The sequence below is a fragment of the Triticum dicoccoides genome, chromosome 3B (assembly GCF_002162155.2).
Source record: "Triticum dicoccoides isolate Atlit2015 ecotype Zavitan chromosome 3B, WEW_v2.0, whole genome shotgun sequence".
Taxonomy (NCBI): domain Eukaryota; kingdom Viridiplantae; phylum Streptophyta; class Magnoliopsida; order Poales; family Poaceae; genus Triticum; species Triticum dicoccoides.
The window spans coordinates 53,137,338-53,146,793 of NC_041385.1; the positions used below are offsets into that span (position 1 = coordinate 53,137,338).

At 51.9% G+C, this 9,456-nt stretch overlaps 1 pseudogene; it reads left to right on the top strand.

Annotated features, from left to right (window-relative positions):
* Window positions 1–1,308: 1,308 nt before the first annotated feature.
* LOC119279242 lies at window positions 1,309–4,127 on the top strand (annotated as a pseudogene).
* Window positions 4,128–9,456: the final 5,329 nt, after the last annotated feature.

Below are 9,456 nucleotides of genomic sequence, written 5' to 3' on the forward strand. Positions count from 1 at the left end.
ATTCCACCATCCTTGTCAAACTTGTCTCAACTAGGAGTGCTCTATCTATACTCAAACAAGTTCATTGGTGACATACCACGAAGCTTTGGAAACTTTCCGATGCTTCAAGAGTTGCACATTACAACAATCTTCATGGAAGGGTTCCAATGGAGATCTTCCGAATCCCAACAATATCTCTAATTGATTTATCTTTCAACAACCTGGATGGTCAACTTCCAACCAACATTGGCAATGCCAAACAACTCGTAAATCTGGTACTTTCATCAAACAAGCTATCTGGAGATATACCAAACACTTTGGGTGATTGCGAAAGTATAGAAGATATTGAATTAGCCTCAAATAGTTTCAGCGGAAGTATTCCTGCGTCATTAGGCCACCTAAGAGGTCTCAAGGTTTTGAATTTTTCTGACAATAGCTTAACCGGGTCAATACCAATGTCTCTTGGCAACCTACAACTTCTTGAGAAATTAGATTTGTCATTCAACCATCTTAATGGTGAGGTTCCAACAGAAGGGATCTTCAAGAATGCAACTGCCGTTAGGATTAATGAAAATCAAGGGCTTTGTGGCGGGGTACAGGAGTTACACATACTAGCCTGTTTTGTTGCGCCTTCAAATTCAATTAGGAAGAAGGAATCTTTGGTGCTCAAAGTGGTCATCCCAATAGCATGTGTTGTGTCACTTTCAGTCATATTCAACTATTTGCTATGGATAAGAAAACACAAGAGCAAGTCTATATTAATTCCATCATTTGCTACAAAATTTTCCAAAGTTTCTTTCAGTGACCTAACTAGAGCAACAGAGGGGTTCTCGACATCTAACTTAATTGGTAGAGGAAGATACAGTTCTGTATACCAAGGAAAACTAGTTGAAGACCAAGATGAGGTTGCCATAAAAGTCTTCAACCTAGAGATAAGAGGAGCACACAAGAGCTTCATTGCAGAATGTAATGCATTGAGAAAGGTGCGCCATCGTAATCTGGTTCCTATTCTAACAGCATGCTCAAGCATTGATTCTAGTGGAAATGATTTCAAGGCCCTGGTGTATGAGCTCATGCCACCAGGAGACTTATATAAGCTATTATACTCAACTCGAGACTATGAAGGCTCTTTAGATTTGAACCTCATTATGATGGCTCAAAAGGATAAGTATTGTGGTGGATGTGGCAGATGCACTGGAGTATCTACACCATAACAACCAAGAAACAATGATTCATTGTGATCTGAAGCCTAGCAACATTCTTTTGGATGACAATATGACAGCCCATGTTGGAGATTTTGGTCTCGCAAGATTCAAAGTTGGTTCCACAATGTCATCTCTTGGTAACTCCAACTCTTCTTCTATTGCAGTAGTGGGGACAATTGGATATGCCGCTCCAGGTAACGGTCTTCATTTAGTCTCAAGTAGGTACAATTTTTCCGCATCTATGTTAAGCAGGAAAAGCGAAATAACTCCATTCTTTTCATTCTTTAGAATATGCCGGGGGCTGTCAAGTTTCAACTGCCGCGGATGTTTACAGCTTTGGTGTCGTTCTCCTCGAGATATTCATTCGAAGAAGGCCGATTGATGACATATTTAAGGATGGAATCAATGTAGTGAAGTTTATAGAGGCCAGCTTTCCAGGTAGGGTATTGGAGATTGTTGACCCCCAACTGCTACAAGAGTTGGAGGAAAATCCAATGGCCTTGAAGGAAAAATGTTCAAAATGTCTTCTATCTATGCTAAACGTTGGCCTTTCTTGCACCAAGCCATCCCCTGGCGATCGTATCAACATGCAGGAGGTGGCTGCCAAGCTACATAGAATCAAGGATGCTTATCTCAATGCTAACTGAATAGACAAGTTGTTGTCTAATTGGCTTTTATTACATAGCGTTTATGTAAGAAGTATTAGCTACCTGAACAAGTCGTTTTTTTATAGTTGGTATTTTTTTTTCGAGAAAACGTAAAAGAGTTTGCGTTTCATTTCATTGAATAGGAAGAGAACAGCAGTACAGGTACAACCTCCCAAGAGGAGGGACACACGCACACACATCATCGTCCTCACGAAACAAACAGGCGAGGAGGTGCTACCAACTACAGACTGCAACTACGAAAGGTCTAGCCTTGTCCAGCCTCCAACCATGAACAGCGAGGTAACTAGACTCAGAGCCTCAAGGCCGCGTCACAGCCGTTGCCAGGCGCCTCCAAAGAAGACCGCATCTCCAGGGCTGTCCAGGTCAACGTACCTTCCATCCATAAGTGCCTAAGAGACGACAGGTGGATGGCAGGACCCAACCAGGACTAGTGAAGCCATCGTCTTGGACATGCCGGCGCCGGCGTACATAGCGCCCCAGACGCCCATGCTCTATGTTGAAGCCCTCATCACAGCATCGCATTACCAGCAAGCCTCGCTGGAAGACCGGGGAGGCCACCATCTCCAGCTGCCGCATTGGGGATGTTAGAACTAATCTTGGTGTTTTGTATCATATGTTTAAGTTTGAGTTTTGCATGTAGTTTAGGTGATAGAGTAACTTGCCGTGTGGTTGGTACGTACGTAGTTTTGGTTCAGCAGGGTGCAAAGGCGAGATGTCGAAGAAGGTCGTGCGATGCGACAAAGACGATGAGATGCCGAGTACCGCGAGACGCGGTACAACCGTGTGAGACGACGCTGCAGAAACAATTGAAGCCAAGTGATCTGGTGAGGTGGTTAGTTGCATGCTTTGGGCTGGAGTCAAGGCGCCGGCTGGATAGATAAGTCAAGAGCTGAGAGAATCAGTTAGTTGGTTAGCTAATTGCATGCACGCATGAGTTGTTAGCCGGTGGTGCATGCACGTCCTGGAGAGATTCTAGGAGTGGCATCGTGTGTGCTGTTAGTGGCCGAGTGTGGCGGCCGTGACTTGGTGGCCTGGCCGGGATGTGCTTGAAGGCCAGCCTCCTGTGTATATAAGCTTTGCATTGAGTAATAGAAAAGTGAGGTGAGGAGAAACAATGTAGCCATTCGTGGTAGCCAAGGGAAGTGACTGGGCAAAGCTATCGTGTCTTCTCCTTGGTTTATGTGTGCGTGTGCGTGTTTCTCGGTTCCTTCCCTGGTGTGTGTGAGTCCATGTGATCTTGAGAGAAGATAGAAAGGAGAGAGAGAGAGAGAGTTGTGCGAGGCAGCGCAAGGTAGAAGAAGAGCGGCGCTGCGAGAGGCGGCGCCAACAGGGGACTCCAAGTGCGACCCAAGCAACGCCTTCAAGAAGGGAATGGCACTGAGACGCCACCGCTGCCTTGTCCAATGAACTGGACCAAGGGTTTCCCCCGGTCCTCGAGGAGAGGGTCAGTCCGAGCCATGACAGCGCCTCCAAGGAGGTTACGACACCCTCAGGTGTCGCCGTTGTCAGCACAGGCCATCGCCGCGCAGGGATTTCGCCCCGGCCCAAGACCAGAACCCCAAATACCGCCGAAGCAGGGCAGGCATGAGACGGGGAAGCAGACCGCCGGGGAGGACCATCAGCACCGAGAGGGAAACCACGTGTCATCACCATCGATGCAGGGAAGCACCGGCCAGCGCAGAGCAGCAGCCGCCGGGTGGCTGCCAAACAAGGCCAGCCACCGCAGGGGGTCGCGTCGAGCAGGGGTAGTGGCGCTGTCGCGGGGACCTGCCACCTGCACCTTGCTGCCGCCGACCATGGACGCTGCCGCGGTGACCCGCAAACCTCCGCCACCTGGATCCGTCGGGGCACAGCCAAGCAGCTGCAGCTGCACCCCCAAAGGGTCACGCCGCGCCGCCCGTGTGCTCGCCACGCCAGGTCCAGAGGCCCGACCCTCTGGATCTAGGGCCACCGTCGCGAAACCCTAGGTCCGGAGCAGCACGGCTCTGTCAGCCTCGTCGAGCCCCACGCTCGAGGGGAGAGGCAGCCTGGGAGCGAAGTCCCGCCACCGCCGGATCCGCCAGGTCTTTGCCCGGCGGGGAGCACTGGCGGCGGCAGGGGGAGGGGGAGGAGGAGGGGAGGGAGCGCTCGTGGCTGCGTCGCCTCCCGAGTCGCCCGTGGGGAGGGCGACGCGGGGGAGGGGGGTCGTCATAGGTGGTATTTATCACATAGCGTGTACGTAAGGACCCCGTATTTACAAATCCACACCCTATGGGCGTTACTGCATCAGCCTTGATAGTGAAGAAGGAAAAATGAATAGCATTTCCAGGCATCAATATGAGCAATAAAATAATTAATTAATTGATTAATACCTGATGTTCAGAGTTTATTTCGTTTCCATTGTAGCCAACAAGCATGCTTGACAGGCTCACACTATCCAAGTATGGCAACAAATTGACCCACAGAACGAAACAGAGGACCATTTGTCTACAGCCTTTGAAAGAAATTGATGCCTTCCACAACATAGACGATCGCGGGCGAGCCCATGGCAGCGTAGACGGTCGCCATTAGCGACAGTGACCCGCAACTGCTCCCCGCCTGTCAGCTGTAACACGAGGCGCCGGATGGTGGTCTCCGGCAGGAAGTTATGCGTGGAACCTGTGTCCAGGAGGGCCACCAGGCACTCGCCATGGATCGTGACCGGTAAGAGCATCGTCCTTTCATCACGGATGTCGGCCAGCGCGTGAAGCGAGACAATGAGGGCAGTGGCCGGAGCGGGCACTGGTGCCGGTGCGGGCTCCATGACGGTTGGGGCGCCGTGGCCATCCTCCGATGTGTCATCCTCGATCTCGTCCATCGTCTCCAAGTAGAAGAGGCGCGGGCAGACATGGCCCGGGGCATAGAGCGCATCACAGTTGAAGCAAAGTCCCAAGCGCCGGCGCTCGAGCTGCTCCGCCTGAGTAAGGCGCCTGAACGGGCGCGTCGGGCTGGGGTGGCCGCTGGGGCTGCGGTCGACGATGCGGGTGCCATTGGAGGCGGCCGGGAGGGGGTTGTCATCCCCCACGAGGCGCGGATGGCCGCGTCAAGGCCTGGGCGCGCTGCTCGAATGCCCGGGCATAGTACATGGCCATCTGAAGGTCTTGGGGCCCCTTCATCTCGACGTCCACGCGGATGTGGTCGGGAAGGCCGCCGACGAAGAGTTCAGCCCGCTGTAGGGCCGTCACACCTGGCACGTGACACGCCAGGGCCTGGAAGCGATCGGCAAAATCCTGCACCGTGGAGGTGAAAGGCAGGCGGCCCAACTCGGCCAGTCGGCTCCCGCGTAACGGCGGTCCGAAGCAAAGAAGGCACAGCTCACGGAAGCGCTCCCACGGGGGCATGCCGCCCTCGTCCCGCTGGAGGGCATAGTACCATGTCTGGGCGGCCCCACGGAGATGGTAGGAAGCCATCCAAGTGCGCTCCGACGCGGGCGTGCGCTGCCCACGGAAGAACTTGTCACACTGGTTGAGCCAGTTAAGCGGGTCGTCCGAGCCGTCATAAGTGGCAAAGTCGATCTTGGCGAACCGGGGCGGCTGCTGGTTTGGCGCGCCATGGCCCACCGACTCGGCGGTGCGGAGAGATGATGACGGCGCTCGGTCCAGGGTGGGAAGGCCGGCGTAGGCCCCCGTGGAGCCCGATGCCCCGGGCCTCCGTGTAAATCGGCGGAGGCGACGTCCCGTTGAGCCAGCCCGGAAGCGGAGATGGTGACGATGGGAACCGGACCTCCTGGATCGGCAGACCGTCCGGCGCGGACCGGCCCAGGCTAGGGCTGGGCGGTGGCGGCGGCGGAACCTGCACTGTGGCCGCCGGTAGGGACGGCGAGGCGGGGGGTGGCGCGGGCCAGGCCGGCCACTGCGGGCCCCGAGCGGCCGCTGACGGCGCGGGTGGCGCTGCGAGCGCGGGCGTTGGCCACTGGGGCCAGGGCGGCATTAAAGTGGCCGGCGATGGTAGCACTGGGTAGCCCCTGATGATGGCCGCGGGGACGGAGTACCACGGCAGTGCCAGCTGTCCTGAGGGAACTGCCGGAGGTAGCGGCGATGGTGGCCCGTACGGGTTGGCCAAGTATAGACGGATGCCCTGGGCCGCGACCACCAGGTCATTGAGCACGCCGGCCATGGCCTCCGGGGAGAGTTGGTTCGGCATGGGGGAAGGAGATGGCGGCGAATTTTGAAAGGGGGGCGGTGGCTGGCCCGGCGTTGTGCCGGGGTTGGGGGCGATCGGCGCCGACGGGAGGGTCAGCGAGGCCGTGGTGCTCGGCGATGATGCTGCGGCGGTGGTGGAGGTGGTGGCAGCGGCGGTGGGGGTGTTGGTGGGTGGCGACGACGGTGGGGATGGTGGCGATGACATGGTCAAAACCCAGGTAGCTGATACCAAGGTGTTAAGAGCTAGGGTTCTGCCCGGTCTTGGCCGTAGGCTGTAGGGGAAGGAGGAAGAAGGGTGAGGGCTTGAGCGCGGCGGCCGGCGGCGTGGCGCCGTCCTGGCGCGTGTGGCGGCGGCGAAGGCAGGAGGCGGCTAGGGTTTTAGGGTTCTGGCTCCTCTGGGAGCCGGGCAATAGAAATAGTCTTATTGCTTGAATCTCAAAATAGTCTTACAACTCGTATATATAACCACGATGTGAAATAAAAACTAAGATAACTTGCGGGCTAAGATTGTCCGGTGGACCTCCTGCGGTCGTAGGTCCGGCCGGTCGTAACACACTATGATAGTATATTACATTTTGGGACTGAGGGAGTAGTATATTTCATTTTTGCCAAGCAAGCAATTAATTCTGGTCAAGCATGCATGCTATTCCACGATAATCCTTGTAGACTAGCGGAGACCAAGAAGAGATGCAAAGTCAGCATAGATTCAGAGAAAACAAAACACTCTGAACATTGAGGTCTTCTGTTCTATTTCCACACGCTAGAAAGTTCAGTCGGAGCACTCTGAATATAGCTAGTTAGGAGAATTGATCACATCAAACCGATCACTATCGAATCATCAATAGAGCATATTATATGGTAAAGTATATGTCAATGGTGGGCCCGTCTGTATGTTGTGGAAATTACGTGTTGTATTCCTCATGTGCAAACGCACGTATATATGGTGTATGGGGGTAGGCCACGACTTCAACTATACAAGACAACTAGGAGGTGGGCCCAATACACAGATATGCACAACACATATACTCAACATCGTTTATTAGTCAGGGTTGGCCCGTGTCTGACGGCATTAGATTCCAAGAAGTCCGTCGTCGCCTGAGGTGAGGTCTCTTGTGCCAGCCTGACCCGGCTGAGATGTGTTCCGGGTTCCAGCCACCGGCGTAACCCCGTCCTGACGCCCTGCCACTGCCAGGTCAAATAGGTACGTACGACGTACGCGCTCTCTCGTCCACCCGCCTCCGTGCCATGCCACACAGCCGCCCTCTCACTACAATGTGAGATCGTAGTGATCGATGACGACTATTGTTCGCTGGCCAAGCAATAAAACTGCGAGAGTGACATGGATAATCATGTGAAATCATAGCATGCAAATTATTCTTTAATGTTTTTTTCCGACATCTAGCTTTGAATGGTACCTACACTGCAGCTCCACGACATACTACAGTGACCAGACCATTTGTGGAGTAAACGGTGATGCCCCAAGACCCAGGTAATGTACATACTCCTATAATTGTAGGAGTGGGCTGGAGACTGGATCACCAACGTCGCCTTCACGCCTATAAATAAAGATCCGCGGTGGTGAAGGGGGATCAAACACTTCAATCTCCAATCTTCAATCACCAGCAGCTGTAGCTTTTGTTCCAGCCAGGAGGAAGAAGAAGAGGAAGAAGAAGAAGAAGAAGAAGAAGAAGAAGGAGAAGAAGAAGTCCATACGGTACGTAATTCACATTAAAACATGTGCAATTCATGAATTAATGAATAGCTGCCAGTAACAAAATAGTATATTCTATCAGTTATATTTGCTATTTAAATTTCTCCTTCATCTTAGTATGATCAGATAGAAAATCTGAAGACTAACTGGACCAAACATACATGCATACGGAGCTACCTCGGCCATGAAAATTACTATAGTCGGACGATTACTCCTCTTGGTGTTGTTGGTGACTTTCAGTGCACACTATGTGGTCATCGTCGGCACCTCCTCTTCCTTACATGGAAACGCGACAGATATGCTATCTTTGCTTGATTTCAAGGATACAATCAGCCTCGATCCGCAACAAGCCTTGATGTCCTGGAATGATAGCACCCATTTTTGCAATTGGGAAGGTGTCATGTGCAGACTGAAGACTCCACGTCGAGTCACCTCGCTAAACCTTGTAAGTCAAGGTTTGGTTGGACACATCTCTCCTTCACTTGGCAACCTAACATTCCTTCACTCTCTAGCCCTCACGGAGAACACACTCGCCGGAGAGATCCCACCCTCCCTCGGTCACCTGCGTCGCCTGCGAACCCTGCATTTGAATAATAACACGTTGCAAGGAAATATGCCGAGTTTCGCAAACTGCTCAAAGCTCAAGGTACTAGATGTTTCAGTTAACAATCTAGTTGGCCAATTTCCCACTGATTTGCCTCCTGACCTTCAGGTGCTGCGGATCGCACTTAATAACTTTGCCGGCACCATACCTACTTCTCTTGCCAATATCACAACACTAACCATGATTAGTTTCGCGTATAATCACATCCGGGGAAATATCCCAAGTGATTTTGCATCTTTTTCGCGCTTGCAACACCTGTATGCAGGTGCCAATCAGCTAGCAGGCAGGTTTCCACAAAGCGTCTTAAATCTGTCTACTCTCATCAACCTTGCCATTCCTCTCAATGATCTAAGTGGAGAGGTACCACCAAATCTATGTACCTCTCTGCCCAATCTGCAGAAACTTGCATTAGGTGGCAACTTCTTTCTAGGGCACATTCCTAGTTCTTTCACGAATGCTTCCAATCTACACCTCTTTGATTTGGCGGATAACAACTTCACCGGGTTGGTGCCCACCACGATTGGCAAACTTACCAAACTCTTGAGCTTCAATCTTGAATATAATCAGCTCCAAGCACACAGCAAGAAAGATTGGGAGTTTTTGGACAGCTTAGGAAACTGCACAAAGCTACAGGTATTCTCCATGAGTTACAATCATCTATCAGGGCACGTACCGCGTTCACTAGGTAACATTTCCAATCTGCTCCAGTATCTATACTTGGATGAAAATCAACTATCAGGAGATTTTCCTTATGGTATAACAAACCTTCGCAACTTGATCGTTGTATCACTGGGAGGAAATCACTTTACAGGTGTGATTCCAGAGTGGATTGGGCCTCTCAACACATTGCAACAGATAGATTTAGACACAAACCTCTTTACGGGGGTCATTCCGTCATCCTTGTCAAATTTGTCTCAGTTGGGGCAACTTGATCTACACTCAAACCAGTTCATTAGCCAGATACCACCAAGCTTTGGTAACTTTCCTGTAGAAGGACAAGTTATGGCTGTGCAATCGCGATATATTGATCGGTGCAGCAGGCACGTATATATAAGTACAGAGGTGGGCCATAACAGGAGGTGGGCCCTACACACACATATACACGTACACATACACAATATACTCAACC